This window comes from Catharus ustulatus, chromosome 13 (genome assembly GCF_009819885.2).
Source record: "Catharus ustulatus isolate bCatUst1 chromosome 13, bCatUst1.pri.v2, whole genome shotgun sequence".
In the NCBI taxonomy this organism is placed as follows: Eukaryota; Metazoa; Chordata; class Aves; order Passeriformes; family Turdidae; genus Catharus; species Catharus ustulatus.
In genome coordinates, this window is record NC_046233.1 from 20,014,101 (window position 1) to 20,035,970 (window position 21,870).

Genomic DNA, 21,870 nt, shown 5'->3' on the forward strand with positions numbered 1-21,870 from the left:
GCTGGCAAAATTAGAAGAACTGAGTTCGCTTGATTTGTAGTTCTTTGTCTGGGTCCCTTCAGCAAAAAATCTCAGCTAGGAGATGTTTGAATGCCTGTAATTGATATATTGTTTCATGTGAATGGAAATGTTGCTTCATGAAGTGCTTTGGGATTTTTGGGGGGTTTTGAAAAACACCTTTTGTATAATAAGATTATTATTAAGCCTGGTTAATTAAGATTGAACACATTCCAAAATCCTGCATGAGGGCTCTAGAAACTACAGGCTTGAGTTGATTTGAATTTTGCAGATCTTTGTACAGGCACTGATTTTGGATTGATGCAATATTGAAATTAGTAGGATTTTTTTTTTTTAATTTTTAAAAATTTTTTAAATTTGTATCTATAAAGCTTTAGCTTTTCCTTTGGTATGGAGTGAGATGCATGGATTTGCCATGTCAAGCAAGTGGGCTGCTGCTGGTTCCTGGCGAGGAAATGAGATCATTTGTACCTCTTAGGCCTGGTAGATAAATGAGTAATTGAGTGAATTGTAATATTTTTCTTTACAGCAAAGGATAAGTTGAAAGGCAAAATTAAACAAAGATACTTTTGCTTTGTTTTTCATGAAAGTGTGCATATGTACAGCTAATTACAAAAGCTGCAGAATGGAGCCTTGGATGTTAAAGCTTTTTTCATAAATTGGAAGTAGAGCAGTAGTCCATGTGAAAATTGCTGATATAATCACAAGCTCTTTGTTACTGTGCAAATTTCTGCAGAGTAAATTTTCTTAGCACCATTTTTGGTGTTTCTGAATTACAGTAATTTCACGATTACAAGCCGCACCTAATTATAAGCCACATGTCCGGGTTTTGGCAACATTTCGTTCTTTGTCCATAAATAAGCCGCACCGGATTATTAGCCGCACTTTTGTTCGCAGTGAGGATCCGCGTGCAGCTTTCACAAGTTGCCAATTAGTAACAGAATTGTGGGATCACCGGGTTTACTGGCTCGGGCCCAGGTGGACCCGGCTCGCGGCCGCCCCTCCGGGGCTGTGCTATGCCTGCCGCCGCCTCGCACCGCCCCTCCGGGGCTGGGCTATGCCTGCTGCTGCTCGGCACTGCCCCTCCAGGACCGAGCTATGCCTGCTGCTGCCCCGCACCGCCCCTCCGGGGCCGGGCTATGCCTACTGCCGCTCGGCACCACCCTCCGGGGCCAGGCTATGCCTGCCACCGCTTGGTGTTGCTCGTATTTCCGGGTTGGCAAATTTCTGAACTTTGTTCATATATTGGCCTCATCTGATTATAAGCCACACTTCCGGGTTGGGACCAAAATTTTAGTCAAAATGGTGCGGCTTATATTCTTGAAATTACTGTAATTTGGAAACTAAGTAATAGAAAGAAGACCTCTAGTGGTCCAGTTGGATGTTTAAGTAGAGGAAAGCAGTGTAGCATTCTGCCTGCACTGAGCCCAGAAGAAGCCTGGAGGGGAAGACTTCTATTTTTCCCCTGTGCTGGGCACTGATGAGGCTGTGCGTCAAATTCTAGGTTCAGTTTTGGGCCCCTCATGATAAGAAGGACCTTGAGGGTCTGGTGTGTGTCCAGGAAAGAGAAGAGCTGGGGAAGGTCTGCAGCACCAGGAGTGGCTGGGGAGGCTCAGCCTGGAGAAAAGAAGGGTCAGGGGAGACTTTGTCTCTCTCCACAACTCCCTGACAGGAGGGGGCAGCCAGAGGGGGATCATGATCTACTCCCAGGGAACAAGGGACAGGACTACAGGAAAATATCGCTTTCCCACCAAGGAAGATTTACCCTGGCTGTTAAGGAAAACTTCCTTCACTGAAAGTAAAGCATTGGACAGGCTGCCCAGGGCAGTGGAGGAGTCACACTCCCTTGGAAGTCTTCCAAAAATTATTACTGTGGCACTTGAGGACATGGTTTGATGATGAACATGATGGTGCTGGGTTGGTGGTTGGACTTGATGGTTTCCAGGTCTTTTGCCGCCTTAATGATTCTATGATTCTATTGCAGAGTTCTGTCACCTTTAATAATGAAAAATAGATGTTAATTCAATGAAACCTTCCACTTTATTATGTCTAAGGCTGCTGTATTATGGAATTTTGATGGAAATTGGTGCTTGTTTTGGACATCTCATATTTACATTATAGATCCTTACGAAAATATGGTTTCTGTTCCAGATAGTGTTACTTTGATAGAAATCTTTATATGAGCGCATCTGCCTCTTTGCATGTGCTAACAAGGATCTTTAAAAACAATTTTTAATGGGCTTGTGAAAATCAATCCAAGGCTCTTCTACATGTGGAAGAAAAAATCTTTGATCTGTTAAACCTTGTATGGCAGCAGTGGGATGACCCTGTTTCATCATGCCATGAGGAGGATTTACATTCTTTGAAAAACAGGTTTTGATTTAAACCTTGATTTAAACCCAATTTCTTTCAAATACACTTACTGCTCAGTGCAGCTGAATCCATATGGGATAATACTCTGTTCTTTTTACTGCTTCTTGCATGAAATGCTGTTATGATACTAACTTCTTGCAGGGTGTCAGTCTCTGCATGCTTCTTCACTTTTTCTTTCACTGCAGAATTGTGCATTCTGTTTGCATTGGGCTGTGAATAATGTACAGATTCGCTTTCTGTAGTGCCAGTGATGTTCTGCCAGTTTTTTAGTTGGGGATTCCCACGAGAATTCCCCTGCCTCTCTCCTGCCATGTGGAGGAGTTGTGGGCACCAAGAATACATATACTTCAGTTATTTACTTTGTGGGGTGGGAGAACAAAGGCTCCTATTTATTTCTTTTTCTTTGAAACAATACTACCAGCTCGCTAACTGGTGCAGAAGGGAGTTAGCCCTGTCCCAGGAGCCGGGTAGGACGCTTGCCAGGAGTCCATGCCACAGTTCTGTTCCTGCTGTGAAACCTTGGCAACACTTTCCTTTTTAAAAAAATTTCCTTTCATTTTTAAGCATTCTTTGTTTGAACTGTGAACAAAATCTGTTTTTAGTAAGTATTTGTACAGTGCCTATCTCGATGGGCTCTGCTTTCCTTTGGGATTGTTTGGTGCCTTTGTAGGAATAATAAAACTAAAACTAGTGATTGATCCAACAAGCTGCTATCAAAGTACTCTCACCAAGAGCAAGCCCTGGTGTTCCACATCCCTGAGCTTCCAAAAAACTGTGAAATCCCTGGAAATGCAGCTGGCAAGTTGCCTACATTATGCACACACATGTATTCAGCGAATTGCAGAGATTCATTCTGCTCGCTGATGACTTCAGAATGTCACAGACCTGGGCACAGTGTGCTTCTCTTGTGCCCTTCTGCTCTGGGAGCAGTGATACAGATTTTTGGGAAGAAAATTGTTCAGTGATGTTATTTGCAGATAGATTTATAATATTTTTCTTAAAGAGATAGTGCATAAAAGTAATTATTATATTTATTATATTTATAAATAAATATAAATATATAAATATAAATTATTATATTTATAAAATTAAAATGAACAATTACTGTAATGCAAGCAAACTATATCCCCTTAAGTTTGAAGTTATTAAAGGGAGTCATTGTCAATGTGTATATGTGTACATCTATGTGTATAATGTATGGATGCACATATATATTAAAAATTAAGAATTACATATAAAAAATTTAAAAGAATTGGCCTGGCTCATGTTCTAGCTAAAGCTGTGCAGTGTTATGCGCCATTCAGTGCATACAACTGTGGTTCCCCTTGCACAAAGACTACCTTTGTTTTTTGGGTGAAGTCATGGTCTATTTTAAACCCTGTGTTTTAATAATGAAGTTCACTGGAAACTGAAGGAAATGAGACCATGAGCTTTTGTCCTTATAAAAACCAAACTGGAACTTGCAAAGTCAGCTGTAAATAAATATGCAGGTCAGAGTTTATGGTTTCAGTTTTTGAGTTTTTTTCCTCTTTTCTAAATGTTTTGGAAGAAATATGAACCTCCCATCAGTGACCTCATACAAATAAGTTCTATTTACTTTCAAAGCATTTTTGCACTATGAAAATAAAATGAAAGTGGAAAAAGGCACTTCACCCCTTTCATATTTCTTTCTAATAGATTTCATTGAGTTGAACTTCCAGCTCCCCCCGTTTTCCACATCATGCTGGCTCCATTCTGGGTTTTCTCCTGGTATGTTCCAGAGCAGAACACTCTGGGGACGTGCAGCCCGATGATGAAACTCAGAAGTGTTTGTGCTTAAAGGAATGGTCAGCACTGCCTGTCTGTTGTCGATGATGATAATAGTAAATATAACCTATTATTAGTACAGTCAATTTTAATGCACTTATTGAACATGTGGTATGAAATGCTGGATCAAAGGTCTCTAAAGACCCATTCATCTAGCTTTTTTCAGGAGTATTTTTTTTTTGGTTGTTTTAGTAGAAATATCACCCAGTTTAAGTAGGTGAAGTTATTTGGGTATTTAACCTTTTTTTGGCCACCATTTAAACGATGCAAGTGATTTAAACCTCTCTTGTTGTTTTTACTGCAGGTCTTAATGGGGGGAGTTTCTAAAATAAGTTTCAGAAATTTGTATGACTAGGGCAAAAATTTGTTTGGTTTGTTTAAGACTAAAAAAGCAAAGATGCCGAGTTCTTAAAGGAATGTATTATGGCAGTAGATGTGATTGACAGCAGAGCTACTTTCTCAAAAGTTACAGCAATTTCACGACTATAAGGTGCACCATTTTGACTAAAATTTTCCCCGGAACCCGGAAGTGCGCCTTATAGTCCAGTGCGCCTTATCTGATGGACAAAGTTCAAAAAATTTGCCTACCCGCAAGTGAGAGCTGCGAGCCGTGGGGGAAACCGGCAGGGCCATGGCTGCCAGGTGGAGGCGGGGCGGAGTGGTGGCAGGCACGCCCTGGCCCTGTGGAGGTGGAGCCGCCCCTCTAGAGGCACGCCCTGGCCCCGTGGTGGCGGGACGCTCCCTCCCGAGGTGCTCTCCGGCCCCGTGGAGGTGGCACGGCCCCTACACAGGCGTCCCCCGGCCCCGTGGAGGTGGCACGGCCCCTACACAGGCACCCCCCAGCCCCGTGGAGGCGGCACGGCCTTTCCAGAGGCACGCCCTGGCCCCGTGGAGGCAGAGCTGCCCCTCCAGAGGCACGCCCGGGCCCCGTGCAGGCGGGACAGCCCCTACACAGGCACCCTCCAGCCCCATGGAGGCGGCACGGCCTTTCCAGAGGCACGCCCTGGCCCCGTGGAGGTGGCACGGCCCCTCCAGAGGCACACCCTGGCCCCGTGAAGGCGGCACGGAGTGGCGGCGGCCACAGCCTAGCCCCAGAGAGGCGGCATGGAGCAGTGGCGGCCATGCCCCGGCCCTGCTGGATACAGGCGGGCCTAGGGGCCCACGGCACCACCCCTGCCGGGTACAGGCGAGCCCCGGGGCCAATGGCCACCGGGTTGAGGCGGGGCCTCATCCAGCAACCACACAGAGGGAGCTGGGGGCGGAGCCTCGCTGCAAAAAAAAAGTGCACCCTATATTCCGGTGCGCCTTATCTGATCTACAGAGTTGCGAATTTTGCCGACTCCCGGGGGGTGCGCCTTATAGTCTGGTGCGCCTCATGGTCGTGAAATGACTGTACTTGGTTTTCAAAAGTTTCTCTTGCAACAGAACATGACAAAACCCCCTTGCTATCTTAATGCCTTTAAGGCAACTCCTAGTGGATTGGAATGATCAAGCTTTAAAGTTGCAGTGCCCCTGTAGTGATTGCACATGCAGGGGGAAGTAATAATTATTGAACACTGTTTCATATAGCTTTGTAAAATTGATATTTTACAGCAGCCCAAGTCTGTAGAGGAACACCTATATGTGTTATTAGTGCATATGGGGAATTTTTCTGCTGCTATATGAGAAGGAAATGCTGGATGTTACCAGAGATGGGGTTTAAAATGTTGAAAACTTAGAGGATTGTGAAAAGTCATCTTTTAAAAAAATCGCTTCAGTTTCCTTTCAGGTGACTTGGACTAGTTTGAAATATATGGCAAACCTGTATGGCTCACGAAGTACCCTGAGTGTTCTGCCTTCCTAACGTGTTAGCTCTGCACAGGAGAAAACTGTAAAAATACATATTGCAAATCACAGTGTCCCCAGATGTAATGGGGACATCTGTAAATCTCCATTTCCATGGGTGGGTGTACCATTTCACCTTTAGGGTGGTATATACCAGATAACATAATACACTTGTGCAGCTCTCAGACATATTAGTAATTGTACATATTTTTGTTGGTTATTCAAAAGATATTATGCCATTCCTAAAAACAAGGCTCTTTTGCTTGCTGCACTGTGGCTTGACTGATTCATTGCATCGTCTTAGTTTTGGTTTTGGTTTTGTTTTGGGTTTTTTGTTGTTTTTTTAAATTTAGTTTTGGTGCATGCAACTAGTGATGGTATGAATATACAGCAATGTACGTGTCTGCACCAGATATCAGTGTTGCAGTCAGGCAAGCTGACTTTTCCTCTGTTTCATTGGTAGGTGAATGTAGTTGTCAGAACATAAAACATGGGGTAAACAAATAATAGATATCAACTTGTTCCCTGTTTTGCTGAGTGCATGATTTGAAATGATAGTTGGTCCTTAACAACGTCTTCTTTTTGGTTTTTGGTTTTGGTTTTTTTGTTTGCTTGTTTGGGGTTTTTTTGGTAATTTTATCTCTTCTTCCAATAAGAGTATCAGTCATCTACAAGCTACCACCAACCATGAGATTAACTCGTCGTTTCTTTGCACATGCAAAGTTCTGATAAAAAGCTTCAAGAAGATCACAGGAGGATCATGTAATAATTAATAGCCAGTCATTTGACAGTTTTGTTCCTTTTTTTTTTTTTGCAATAAAGGATTAAAATCTGTTTTTCCCTTCAGCTTTGCACATCTGATACCTTGCCTTGTTACTAGGAGACAAGGTATGGTTTGTATGATATGTATGTTTCTCTCCTGAAACACAGTGGTTTTAGCCACGTAATCACAGGAATGTTGGCTGGTCAGTCTGTTGCTATTTAGCTGTTACAAAGTCTAAAACATTGATTTTTTTTGGTTGTTCAGGGAGGCTTCAAAGAAATCTGACTGTCCTTTCCAGACATACCTGGATATGTATGATTTTTGTATACATGTAGAAATAAATATATTCTTGACTTCTAATAATCAATATATGCTCTCCCTGCAGTTTCTTGACCTTTGGCTCAGCCTCACTGTTTACTTTTGTCTCTCCCTGGCAGCTGCCTTTTAAAGAAAAGAATAATCAATCTGAGCTGCTCCCTGGTCTTGTTGAGCTTTCCTGGTAGTTGATGATGTGGTTTTCTGAGTAAGTGAGGTTTATGCATTGTGCTTTCTGTCTCTTCTTGCTCCTCCAGCTCGTTTCAGAGGCGCCAATAAAAGGAGTAAGGAGCTATACAATATTTTTTTCCCTTTTCCTTTCTGTTTTTCCAAAATTTATTAGCCAGATAGAGCGGTCCCTAGAGAGGAGACAAGTGGGCAGAAGCATCAGGATGGACAGTGGACATTTGAGTTGCTCTGGACTAGCCCCATCCTGTACTGGTTGGTGCCTGCTGGAGCTGGGAGAGGGGCACACTGAAAAGCTGGCCTGGTGTGAGGGGATGTGGCCAGAAACATGTAAGCCCATGCCAGGTGAGCCCTGCAGAGCTGCTCCATGGTTTTGGGTTGCTCTGGTTCCAGCTATTTGGATTGTTAAGCCCTTTCAGCCCTTCCCCATTGCTTGTGTGTACCGCTAGTATTTTATAGTGCTTTGCTGTGTTTGCATTGGCAGATTTAATTCTGCTCTTCCTTGACTTTGTGTATGAAGTGAGATTTTGCTGGGAGTGAAGTTTTGCTGTTGGTAGTTAAGAAGACATGCTGGTGAGGCCACCTGTAGGAACTTGGGAAAGCATAGAGAGTTGTACTGTGTGATCTGGCTCATGTGTGATCAGCAAAACTGATTTTTATTGTGATACCATAAAATCGGATTTGTGTTTTGTTTGTATTAGGGGTTTTGATGTGTGGTCTTGTAAAGAAATGTTGAACTTGTATTTGACTGAGAAGGAAAACAGGTGGAAATAAATGGCTTGGACTGTTTGCTGTCTGCTTCACAGGGAGATGGGCCTTCCCTTAGGGGTTTCTCCACTCCTGGGCCAGCAGTGTGTCTTCTAGGGATTTTATATGTGTAAATGTAATGTATTAGTTGATCTTACTGCTGTGACATGTTGCAAAAACCATGTTTTCATACTTTTTCCTTTCTCTCAATTCAGTTTGGGGCAGAAATTGCTGCAAGTGAGAGAGAAGTGAGAAAGAGACCTGACCTAGGTTACTTCTCTCACCAGTTCTCCCCTGGTCCCCCTTGGGTAGAAGATACCAGCCACTTCTCTTGGGGCACTGGAACCTTGGTGGTGTCTCCTCTTCTCTGATGTGGGACTGGAGAGATAAAGGAGCTCCAGGGAGAAGGCAGCTGCATGAGGACTGGCTGGAGCAGCTGTGGAGCACCCAGCACTGGGGTTTTCAGAAGAAACTCCAAAGCCTGGCAGGTTTTTTCCAGCCTTGTGCCCGGCTGGTTTGTAATTTTTCCCACAGTGTCTCCACCCCAGCTTTACTCTATCCTTTTATATGGCCCACAACTTGCTTACCTCCTCTCTCTTTTGCTTAACTTTCTAAACAAGCCCATTGGAAATGATAAGTAAGTAAATGGTGGATTTTGATTTAATGGTGGATCACCATTAGCTGCGGTGCTTGTAAATCAAAGTGGTTCTTGTGTTGGTGAAGGCTTCTTGGTGTCTTCTATAGAGCAGCTGAGGAGGGAGGAGGTCTGGCTAGTGTGCCAAGGTAGAGCTCTCTATTAATTAATTGTTGTTAAAAACCTTCTTCTGTGTGTTCAGAGACAGTGTTTGGAGAATTTTATGATGTGCAAAATTAAATTACATTGGTAATAGTGATAAACTGATGACTGTGGAAGTTGCTGTGTTTGTGGCAAATATTGGACAGTGAGTATTGCACTTTGGTTGGAGCATTGTGGTAATGTCACTGTAGTTAGCAGCTCTTAAATCTTTCTGAGGCTGGAAAAGACCTCCAAGATCATCAAGTCCAACCTTTAACTGAATCCTATGATGACCACTAAATTATGTCACCTAACACCATGTCTGCTTCTTTTCTGAACGCTTCCAGGGACAGTGACTCAGCCACTGCTCTGGGTAGCCTATTCTAACATTTAACCATTCTGTTTCAATGAAAGACTTTTTCTTAATACCCAAAAAATACTAAGAATAATATCCTAAAATACTATTAATATCCTAAAAATGATAATTAAATTTGTGTAAAACATAATTAGTTTGATGAAATTGTATTGGCTGTTCTCACTGGGATTTTGGTGCCAGGCTTCTACCTCACATGGATTATTTTGGGTGACTTTCCATGGCGACCCTGACAAGACCCGAGGAGGGGGAGGGTGGCAGTGGTGTGAGTCAGGATCTCGTGAAGAAGCACTATGGAGCAGTGTATCACAGTGGCCATCCTGCTTTTGTTGATGAACTTTTCCTCAGTTCTGCAAGGGACATCAAAATCCTCAAGGTGATCTGCTTCATGCTATGTGTGAGAATTGTTTGTAAGAGAAAGACTACCCTGTGTTTTAATGATAAGGTGATGCTCCTTATCAAGCCTTCCTGAAACTAGTCTTCCTTGCTACAGCCTCAGCTCTGCAACAGGTTCATCTTTGTCAACCAAGTTGTAATTGCAATTGAGCATTAATTAAATTCCAATACGTAAATAAAGTTTGTTCAGCTCCCCATTGGAGGGGTCTTACATTGTACTTGTTTCAAACAGTGTCCGCTCAGCATATCAGGGAAGTTTCATGCTTTTCAACGATGTGAAATGAAAGGAAGTGCAGGTAAAATTATAGTAGTAATAGTAAAACACATTTTCTTCCCCTGGACTGCACTCCCACGCAGTCTGGCTTTCAAACATCTCCACCGAGTAGCAGCAATTGCCATCAGCGAAGCCCCCTCCCCTTCCCACATTTATTTCCATGGTAACCCGGAGAAGGCATTCTGCAGCCTCAAAACTACTTTTGCTCTTTCATCATGCAAGCCGGCATTGTCAAGGGCTGAGTGTATTCCTACAGCTTTGAATGAATATAAAAAAAAAAGAGAAAGCCTGAATTTGGCTGGGCAATTTTTATTTAGGAGGCCCTGCAGCAGGAAGGAACAGGCAACCTTCAAGTGACCTAGTGTCCCTGCATTGCTAAGTAAGGAAAAAGCAGTCTTGCTTCGTTAATTGATTAACGGGGAGGGTGGGGGTCATCAGAATGGTCTGTCTGTGATTTCCTGGATGCTGGGAGGTGGGCGGGCAAGGGGCAAATGGCTGGCCGGGCTGAGTGGTGAGCTGCCGGTAAGCGTGCATGCTGTGATCTGTTCAAATAGTGCTTTCTTGTGGAGCCTGTGATGCTTTTTCAGGTATCATGTAGAAAATGGTGTCTTACTAGATGCGTGCTCCTTGGCTGTGTTATGCATTAGCCTTTTCCTGGTGTAGAAGTGGGGGGGGGGGGGGTGTGTTTGGCAATGTTGGGCAGTGCTTGCTGAGTGCGAGCAATTTAGAGCTGTTAGTGAAACATTTGCTCTTTCCATGCAGCTCCATAATGAGCTGTATTGATTTTATGCTTTTTTCAATCCGTATTTATGCAGCATTTGCATGTAAATGTTGAGAGGATTTTATTCTTTTTGAGCCGGCTAAGGCTGTTTGATTGCTCTGTATGATAACAAGAGCATGTGGAATGCACAGTACTTGGTAAAAGAAAACCAATTGCTTGCAAACAGTGTCTGCAAATGGGGATGAATGAAATGATGTTGTTAAGTAATTATTTTTTAAATAATCTGAAAGCAGAAACCTGTCTGGTCCAAGTGTGGTCAGAATCTTATATGACAAAGGGATTGGATGGATTATTAATTTGAATTTTCTGCTGATGTCTGTTTCCATGTTGTCTGGGTACCTGATTCACAGTGCAGGAAAAGTATTGGTTAAAATATTTCAGGGGTGCTGCTTGATCAAAGGATCCAGTTGTCCTTTGGTTGGCTTGGGACAAGCTGGCAGGATTTTTTTCCCTTTCTTACATTACTTGGTTGAGAAGGGTAAAATGTAGCTTTTTTCTAAATGTGTCTGGAGTACATAAATGACTGAGAAGTCACCATGACAACATGGGGACCTGGATCAGACTTTCCCTCCATGCTTCTGCTGTTTTGTTGTTTTAAAGTATTTGTTATTTAGGCATTCCCTGAGGTGTTCGAGGGAAAAACAATTCTTCCACCCTTCTTTGCTAAGGGGTGCTGAGGTGTCCTCTTAGGGAGGAAGAGGGTTTCACGAGATGTGTTGCTGACTGTTCCTCTGCACTCGTTGGGACACAGTGAAGTCATGCTGCCCGAGGGGAGTAAGGTTTGTGTTCAGTTCCTTTCTTCATCTGAGGCATTCAGATTTCACCACTTACACATTTTGGAGTGGTGAACACAAAGTGTGAGGAGTTGAACCATACAGGGCGTTCTGAGCCCTCTTGAGGCCCTGGCACTTTTCAGAAGGTTAGAGAGAGAGGGTGTACAGGGAAGGCAATAGCTGCAGGACAGTAAGAGGCTTTCATGGGGAGTTGTGGAGGAGCAACATTTGATTTCTGGTCTCCACTGCCACAGCTGTGGGCACATGTGTGGAATTAGATATGCTTATTTTGTGGTTAATATTTTGGGGTGATCCAGCTTAGGAATCTTCTAGAAGAGTATTTGATTTGGGGAGTAGACATCTTACCTGGAGATCTCTCCCTGGCACTGTATTCTGCCTCCTCCTTCTAGGGTTGGAGAGGTGTTTGTTTCATACCTGCAGCAGCAACTTGTGTAATTGATAGTGAATTTGGTGGAATAATGAGTAGTACTAGACGTTCTGTCGAGGTGACATTTCAGTGTCAGTAGAGCAGGGTAATTACATACATCTCAGTTATCATCATACTTCTTGATGGAGAAAACCCCACTGTAATTTGGGTAAATGAAAGTAAATATCATTGCAGTTGTCACTTGTGCCCATCTACAACTTGGAGGGAAAGTATTTCTATGATGTTTTCTGAGAATGCGTGGATTTACTTGCCCTGTGGCAGGGCTGTATGTTTCAGTATTGAGGCAACTGAAAAGTAAGTACAACATGACTGACTTTCACCTTGTATTATTACACTGCATCTTGACTTGAGAATGTGAAGAACCACGCATTTTCCTCTTGACACCCGTTAGTTGAATGTTTTATTTGATGCCAAATGAACAATAAAATGGCATCTTTTAATTTGGAAAAATTTTGAGTTCTGTCTTATGCTGGAGCTAAATTTTCAAGTAATGCTTAAAAGAAATTTTCTGCAGATGGGTAGTATTATCTCCTTTGAAGAACTGCATGTCTGTGTGGTGTAGCCTATTTTCCCTTTTTCTTGAAGTTACCTGATGTTATAATTTTGAATATAGAAAATATGCAGAAAATTTAGTCCTTCAGAAATTCATCTCAAGTATCTGAGAAAAGATTTTTTTTTTGAGCCAGAGGCTCAAATAATGAGATAAATCCATTTTTAAAAGAACAAGTAAGAGCAAGAGGCTGGTGGAATTATACAGAATTTTGTGGTTACATACTTTGCTTTCAAGATTCTTTCAGTTAGGATACATATCATAATGCTAGAGGCAAAAACTTGAAAGTCTTGAATTTAGGAGTAGCTAAAAAAACAAAACAAACATAAACCTGCCCTTCCTTTCCCTGCCAAAAAAACCCCACCACAAAAAACAAAAGAAAGCTCTTGACAATCACATGAAACCAAGGCATCTGTATTTTTTTTCTTATTAATTGTGTTCATTTTTAAGTGGGGAAAGAAAATTCTTGGTTTCAGTCCTACAGAATATGATTAAATGAATTTGCAGGATTTTATTAGGAACAACCTTGATTTGCTGTGTGCCAGAGACTGGCACTAGCTTGCAGTGTAATCCTGTTTCTTGTCCCTTCCCAGTACATGAGGAGTGTGGGTGTGTGGACCACCATGAAGAACTGCATCCAAAAGTTTAAAAATTCTTTCCAATTTACAGAGTCCCACTTATCACCCCTTCAAAAAAGGGAAGATTTCATCATGGTAGATGAATTCACAATTCAACATTAAATTTGAATCTTGTTTTTAATAGAGCTATTGTTCCTTGCTTCACCCCCCTACTCCCCCCCCAAAAAAAGAAGTTTCTACATATGCAAGTTCCACCAGGAAACCAAAACTGAGCCTTTTCACTTCAGCATGGGATCAGTTGAAGTTTAATTTCCTCTATAAATATGATATGGCAATAAAAAAAACCCTTGCAACAAAAATTGTAGAGGTCTGGAAAACACACTAAAAAGCTCAAGGTCTTGACCTCTTTGGTTATAAAAGGCAAACTGGTTTAACTTGGGTTATATTCAGTGGAGGAGTGGTAAAAATGCCATGGTCTGGGAAGGTGGAAAGATCAAGCTGTAGAGTTACTTTCCTTGTAAACTTGACTTTGCTTTTAAGGGGAATGAACGGTATCTGGTTTTGAAAACTTCTTTGAATACTTCTGATTCCCAGTGAAAAAGTATTTTGTTGCAGAACAAAAGGTTTCAATATATTTTTTCCATGCCATTAGGTAGCAATAATTGAAATGAAGTGTTTCTGTTGGCTGGCCAGTAGAGTTGCAGTAAACCATGTCATTCCCAGGCTTCTACAGAGTGTAGGACCTGTTACAACAGCAGCCCTGCTTGTGGTACCACTGTAGAAGATGCCTCCAAGCCAAATTCCTCTTTCTGCTGCCTGTCGTCTTACTTGCTTCCACCCCAAGCACTGCTTTCACACCACTGCCCTGTGCATGGGATCAGCACAATCAATTCTGAGTTGGGTCAAACCTTTTAAATAAGAATAATGTAGTGTCTGTGGTTGAGGGAGCAGGACAGGAAGACTTTCTCAGTGGGAGGGTGTTAAGTGTAGTATAAAACCACCACATTAGTCCCACCACCTGTATCTTGCATCTGTGTTAAATTCTGTCCCCTTTAGCCCAGGATTTCTTTCTGCTATTGACTGTTTGGTCTGGTTTGTTAAAATGACCTTTTTTGGAAATGCTATTATGAGAAGCAGAATGACAATAGATACAAAACGTGGAATGGTAGTGGTGCTCATGTGCTGGTCTTACCGGGTGCTGAGTTTCCCTTCCAGAGGAGCTGCCCAGTGCTCTTGTGTTTCTTCTGACCAGCCTGGATGGAAAATTATGAAGGGTTTCAGGACTGGGCCCTCAAAGAGTTAAATACACAGAAGTACTAATCAGTGAATATTTAGGTCATGGAGGACTGAGACTGGAGAAAGTCAGAACATTACTGACAGCCAGGGGATTTCTGTTGGTAATGGACTGGGGAATATCTTCTCTCAAGTCATAGCACCAGATTTTGACTTTGTAATTGTCCTTCCTGTTGTGTTTATGTTCTTAGTTGTATTGCAGTTGCTTTGCAAGAGGTGAAGCGTTCAATAAGTCTGTAAATGGGCTTTCTAGAACCATTACTTGTGTCTTTCATCATGTCCTGCAGCACTAGTCAGAGATGAATTCCTAGTAATCGAAGATATTTTGAAGATTGCCTTTAATCTTCAGGTAATTGGTTGCCTTTTCTGAGGAAATGGTTACAAAATGTCTCACTGACTTTTTGCAAGTCTCTGACCCATGAATCACTTCTCAGTGACATGGATAGTTCCAGTTTGAAAAGTGTGGTATACAAGCTTTGCCCTGTCCTCGAAGGCTTTGGTTCCTAAGGGCAGGGCTTTCTAGTCTTATCTGTCTGCAAAATGTCATTGAACATCCATGGTGTGATCTACATAAGAATGGTAATGATGAGCTCACAGTGTGTGTATGTCCCTGGGGAGAGAAGCAACTCCTGTCTGCTGTCCCTGATGCCCAGATGGTGGTGACTCTTAAAAGGCTTGTTTGCATCCTTTTGAACACCAAAACTGCTTGAAACCTTTTCTGCTTTCAGGAGAATAAACAATCAAATTTAACAAATGTAACAATTTGTTTGCCTTTTTTTTTTTTTTCAAATATCAAACCCCAATAATTTTAGTTTAACATTATCATGTGTATTTCCAAGAGTGGATTGGAATTTTATGCTGTTAAATGTTATTGCAATTAAAGTTCATTAGTTAAAGAAACCAGTATATTGTTTTGGCTTTTATATAGCTTTTATATTTTTAATTCTGAAAATGTTTTGAAATAAAACATATCTTACTGCACAGAAGAAGGAGGAATCCTAGTGTATAATATAGTTTAGAATGTGTGATAAATTGAATTTTACTTGCTATGAAGAAATTCGTAGAGTTTTCATGGCTATAATGAATTCTCTGATGGAACTGTAATCTAGCTGCTGTAATTCCATCATCAGATGAGGTCACTGAACTGACGTATTTGGAGAACATCCCTGGTTGGGTCGCTTATTCTGCAAACTGCCCGTGCTTTGTGTATCCTATGCACTCTGGCATTCAAATGTTATTTAATGTTTTTAAGTGACAGGTACAGAATTGTAAGATTGCTACAGCGTGTATTGGGTAGCCGCTTGTATTAAATGCAAAAAGAACTGGAGGTTAACAGATTTAATATTTGTTGTACTAAGCCAGTCACATGTTCCTGTTATCAAATGTATCTCCTTGTGGAAGATTAGTAGAAGATGAGTATAGTAGTCCTCAGTAGAATGCATCTTGTGCTCTGTGCCTTTCCCAACATGTATCTGTAGCAGGTGATGTTGCCTTTTTGTGCATCCGAGAATTCCAATCTGGCTGCTCTGTGGAGAGGAAGAGGGATCTGTTCAGTCCAATAATGTTTTTTGTAGCTACTACATTGGGAATGCTGTAGGAGTTGCATTCAAGTATCTGGGTAGGAAGAGAAGGTGTACCATGGTGAGAAATAAGAAATCCTCTTTGATCTGTGACCAGAAAATTGGAGAGATTACCTAGGATTTTCAATTTGTTTTTAGTTTTATTGTGGTTGTTTTTTCATAAGACCAGATTGGATGAGGTTCTGACCAACCTAGTCTAGTGGAAGGTGTCCTTGCCTGTGGCATGTGTTGGAACGAGATGATCTTCAAGGTCCCCTCTGACCTACATCGTTCTGTGATTCTGTAACTGTGCATCCTGCAGGAAACAAAATACCTGATTGTACCTGACCATTACTTCAAATGAGCTTTTCAATTAAAAACCACCTTGAAGCAATTATTTTGCTTGACAGGTCTGATTTTCCCTTTGCCACAGTACATCACAGAACCTGACCAGAGTGTTCCTGTTCTGAGAACACAGCTTTAGCCAGTGGTCACTGGTCCCTCTGAGTGTGTCCCTATGGAGTGTCTGCAGGAAGGCTGAGAGGTAAGGCAGGAACACAGAAGAGGGATGGTCCCATGGCACATTGGTGTAGTGGCCCCGTCGGAGTGAGGGTGGGGGAACAACAGGGCCGTGTGCTGAGCTGTGCACAGCAGGCTGTGCGCTTGGACTAACTTAGAAATTGCCAGAGCTACAGCCATCCTGTTTGGCTTCTCTGAGGAGACCTGTCCTTCCTGGGCAGGACAGATGGGGAGATATGGCTGGTGCAGACTTTGCATATATTTATGAATGCCAGATTTGGATATGGGGAGATGATACCTGTGACTCTAAGCATCTCTCGATTAGCCTCAGTTTATTTATGAGCTAGGACAGCATGGCTTAAGATGCTTTTTGAGCAGTATCTTTGTGTGGTAAAATCATCACAGTGTTTTGAGGGTCTGCCCGTCATATGCAGAAGCTGATCTCAGTGCCAGAGGGGAATGTGGCTAAGGACTGTGTGGCCAGTTGGTGTCATGATCAATGACAGTCAATGAGTTGGTGTATATCAATCATTCCCAGAGTGGAGCAGGGTGGCCAGGGCATAATCAGACCTTGTCGCAATTGGTGTATGCGTGTGCTTGGTGGTTTTTGTTTTTCTTTTTTGGAAGGGCTATGGAGGGCTCAGTGGTGTTTGCTGACACCAGCATTCTATCAAGGAAGCAGGAAGTGTCCTAGGCAATTTCAAGATGGATTAATGTTACTGCTTTGTTTTTTATTGATGGATGCTAACTCAGATCCTCACTTTACATGGAAAGATATTGCTCTGAAAGGTGTCTTGTTCTTCTCCTTGTGAAGTCAGCAGCAGTTAAAGCTCTCTGAATCAAGTATGCCATAGTAGATGCGAAAAAACTCCAACCAAACAAAAATTATTTATCCACAGCCCATTCTAAGCGACTGGTAGGATTATGATGTTGTTACTAAATTACACTTTCACAGTCAATTATTATAAGAGCTCAAAATTGTAAATTCATTACAAGAGTCACTTATCTGAAATAATCTTGTAATGATCTTTTCTTCTACTGTTTTTCTTCTACAGTGAAAATTCTTTTCATTTTTCTTAATCGCATCTAAATTTCTGTAACAGCTTTTATTTTTAAATCCCTTCAGTCATCCTTTCTTAATAATGCAGCTTTGCCAACAAGCATACATTGTATTTACGGAGATTTCTCATTAATGAAAGAATAATATGAAATAATGATGCAGAAATTATATGGAAACCAGTAATTATTGAAATAGTGGCTGCCATGCAGTATGTGCTGTTTTATGCAATATAATTTTAAACACAAATATTCAGATACCCTGTGCAAGTGGCATAGTTTATAATTATCCATGTTAGCTATACATATATATTGGAAAATGCCAGTTGCCTATAATGATAGACCACACTCTAAGTTTACTTCAGAACTGAAAGCTATCAACTAAGCAAGAGAGAATGTATGCTGTTCTCACAATAATAATTTGAATATGTATTTTGGATTAATGGTCTCATTCTGAAATTGTTACCTGTTTCTGTTCAGCTTGAACTTCCAATTTCTTTTAAAAATTTCTTTTAAAATAATTTCTGACGGAGTTGTAGTTCAATTTGGAGATAAAGTGTGTTGTTTTTTACTTTAGAATGAAGATTTAGCAGTCATTTACAAGGGTATTGACAAGGGTATTATTGTTTGTGATTTATAACTGATGTCCCAAATGACAACTTGGGTTCTTGCAAAATGTCCTTGGGTTTCACATTGTAGTGGCTATGGATTGGATGAAAGTACAGTTGTAGATAACGGGAGAGACTAAATAGCTGCTATAGATACAATCAATTAACTGAAGTTTTGTTGGGAAAACTCATATTAATTCCTTTTACTCTGGTTTTTCTCTGTATTCTATCTTAGAGGCCTTTGATCTGGTGTTACTTTCTTTGGAGCTTGTCAGGCTGAAATAAAGGATGCTTTATGCTCTCCTGTGACTGGGATCCAAAATACTGGAGCTGGTTCAGTGTTTTTTGGTCTCTTCCACTTTATTTATCTGTGCATTGTTACCATGGACACACTTAATCTTTCCCAGGTTCTTTTTCATGCTCTCATATTGGATCGTAGAGTGAGGAAGCATTGATCTAAGCTAAGGAGATGGTCATGCAAGGGAAAGAATGCTCTTTGCTCTTGGTTCCTCCATCTGCAGTGTACAGAACAAGTTTGTGTGTCCCTCCGCAGCTGGAAGACACGTGGAATTTGACCTCAGGAGCAGCTCTGGGATACCCTGGGTGTGTAGGTCTTTGTAGGAGCAGGGTGCAGAGCCTGAGGCTGCAGAAAAGGGTAAAGATCGTGTTCTCTAGTCAGCTGAGAAACCTTTGGTCAACATCATAGGCTGCTCCAAGTCTCCAAAAAGCAGAGACTCACAGTGGCTAGACCCCTCCAAGGTTTTCCTTGTGCTGGATTTGCAGTCACTGTGTGGGATTGCTTTGTCAGAAGTATAGATGTGAGGAAGAGGCATGGGATGATTTTGCTTTTAGCCTCTCAGTGCTGTCCAGGCTCTTAAGGATTCTTCTGAACTGTGGCTGCTTTTGTGAGCCCACTTGTGGCACTCAGTCATCCAGTCCACAGCAGAGGCACCACAGCGACCTGTTTGCTTCTCTCCAGTTGCTGCCCATGTTCAACTCATCAGTCAGAAATGTTTTCTTCTGTGCCCTTTTCTCAATAAAGTGCTTATTTTTTGAGAACATTATTTATTGATAATTTACATTGTTATTTTGTTACACTTGTTTTAAAAGGGACAAAAATATTGTTATAGGTGTCACATAGTAATACGTGTGTCCATGGTTGAAACTAGTCAAACCGGGTCCTGAGCAGCCTGCTCTGTGTGGCTTGCTTTGAGCAGAGGGGCTGGACTGGGTGATCTCCTCAAGCCACTTCCAACCTCAAAGACTCTGTGGCTGGGCCATTTTCTGTCAAAGCTTTAAACTTCAAGTAGGGTGTTACTGAGTCACACTGAAAGCTGAAATGTGTTTTCTTTTAGTGATTATTGTGAAATTGTTCTGGATTTTGAAATATGCAGCTTTGTTGTCAAAATAGTGTCAAAACAGTGCTTTTCAATAATGAAGTTGAATTTTCTTAATTTCTGCAGTGTGGAGTGACAGCACATTGTGATCACACAAAAAAAGCTAGTCCTGCCCAGCAAAGCTCGCCTCTGTAGCAAAGGACCTGAGCTCAGTTTTACCTACTTTTATTTAGTACCTAAATAGACTTTTAAATCAGCAAAGCCTAGTTGTTGGTTTAATAAAACTAATAAAACAATTCAGGATTATAAAGAGAAAGCCAGCTGGTTGGGATACTGTTGGAGATGAATTATATTGTCATTAAATCTTAAGTGGAGGATAATTTTTACTTATCTTGCTGGTTAAATGAGATCTTACACGTTGCAATGTGTGGCATTAAGAAGATGCACAGGCCCATCAACTGAGCAGAGAGAGATCCTTGCATGCTGCTTTTGTCATTAGGAATAACAATTTAATAAGCTTTTAGTGCAAGAAGAAATGAAGCATTTTTTTACATGGTTTTGAATGAAGGCTGGAATTTGCTCATAGGACTCGAACAGACTGTTTCTCTTCATTGTGTTTTTTAAATCACTGGAAGGTGGACAGTGTAATCCTTTTCTCTGTTCTCCCCTCTTCCCACAACTCACCAGCTCTGGGAATTAGAGATCTGCCCTCTTTCTCATTGTTCTTGGGAGAGAATCCCAAAGACAGTAAATCACCCAGATTCAGGTAACCTGAAAGGAATAAATTGAGATGACTTGGCTGCAGCAATTTGTTTGTAGAATAAATTTCTTTAGGTTTTCACGTAATGGGTTGCTCTGGTGATGCAATTCCTGTGTTAAAGTAGTACAGATGTGAAGTTGCAGGTGTATTATTAGTCTGAAATTGTTGTTTGATTTGCGCAATCAGTGTAATTTTTATAAATTAGGACTCTTTCATCATAATGAAAAACCTTTCATGTGTCAGGAGGAGAAGAAAAAAGCAAACTCTCTGCTCATCTAAGAGGAAGTCTCAGGAATGCTGAATAAAGATTCTGCCTGCATCTGTTCATTGGGATCAGGTGTGTGCATCTTAGAGGAGAGTCATCCAGTGTGGGCATCTTAAAAGTGATACAGACGTCTGACATCAGTGAGGACTCTGAGGCTATCAGGCAAAATGATAGCTTCAGCTTGGGAGATCGTGGTGAAAATGCATTTATAGATGCAGCTACACACTGCACCTCATGCTTAGCTGCCTTTGGCTGATCTCTGAGGACACTGTAGAGGGATCAGTTTTGTATGGGGTGTTCCCCTCTGGGAGATCAGAAGTTGTCCATGGATTAGCACCCCTGTGTTGTGGAGGAATTATCTTCCTTCTTCAAGGAATCCTTTTGCAAAAGACAAAAGCAAAGTAAAAAACAGTTTTATGAATTAATGAATTCTGGGTTTCAGGTTAATTGTAATCAAATTTATGAATGAAAACCAATTCTCCTTTCCCCTTTTAAATTAGGCACCTGCAACAATTTAAGATGGACTTTGATATCTTGACCTTGGCCAGTGCAGGAATTAAGTCTTGAAATCTAATGCTGAAGTTTAGTAAGTTGCTTTGCATTTCATCACACAAAAGTAGGACAAGACTTGTATGCACCAGAGAAATTAGTCTGACTTCTCATCCCTTCTTGCCTCCTTTCTCTAGTAAAGGAAGAGCACCTGACAGCCCTGTGTGATGGCTGAATCTCCTGATGTGTGCTGTGAGCAGTGTTCTGGCAGGGCTTTTGTCGCCTGCAATGTCAGGCTGACTGACACCTACCCCAGGCTCCTCCTTCACTTTGTCACTCTTTATGCCTCAGTCTTTTTATGTCATCTAACCTGCTTTTCTTAATACGTGAAAGAGTCTCAGGAGTTTTTCTCTTCTACCTTCGATCTTGTGTCACAGAAGGTTACTGTGGTGATTATTTTAGCCTAATCAAACCATGCAGTTTGAGGGGGAAAGTCAGCTAAATGCTTCCTCCAGAAACCTCTTTGTTATACTTTGTTATATCATAAAAATTTATAACTGCCTTCCATTGGGGGGATTTGATGTTTAGTATCCCCTAACATCTATTCTCTGTATGTCAATATGGAGAGCAGACCAAATGTAAATATTGAGATGACTATGGCTAAATACAGGAATTTGCTTACCAATGAACAATCTCCAGCCCTAGACAGAGAAATAAAACGTGTTTTTTCAAATTGGAAATCTGTTTCCTGTGTGCCTTGTGGGAATGTCGCTGGAGGCTTGAAATCATAATGCCAAAGTCTGGACCAGATCTGTGAAGTTATGCCCAAATGCTGAGGTGTGATAGAAATGCTGATGCAGAAGTTACTGGTGGGCACCTGTGTCAAAGTCAACTGAGAGGTGAAACCTTAGGCCAGACTGATACTCTCCAAAGGGATACAAATATAAGCAAAATAAGAAAGAATAATTTTGGTACAAGTTTGTCACAGGGGAGGTTTAGGTTGG

At 41.5% G+C, this 21,870-nt stretch overlaps 1 protein-coding gene across 5 annotated transcripts in view; it reads left to right on the forward strand.

Moving 5' to 3' along the window:
* The window catches only part of FGD3 (FYVE, RhoGEF and PH domain containing 3), a 102,068-nt gene that overhangs the window by 20,667 nt on the left and 59,531 nt on the right, over window positions 1-21,870 (forward strand). The window contains exon 1 of one of the 5 annotated variants that reach the window (XM_033071535.2): window positions 10,026-10,229. The exons of 3 other annotated variants lie outside the window; for them this stretch is intronic. The gene's annotated coding sequence lies outside the window, so the exon portion shown is untranslated. Of the gene's footprint in view, window positions 1-10,025; window positions 10,230-10,300; window positions 10,373-21,870 lie in introns of those variants that run through there. One more of the 5 variants, XM_033071536.1, reaches the window with a different exon arrangement.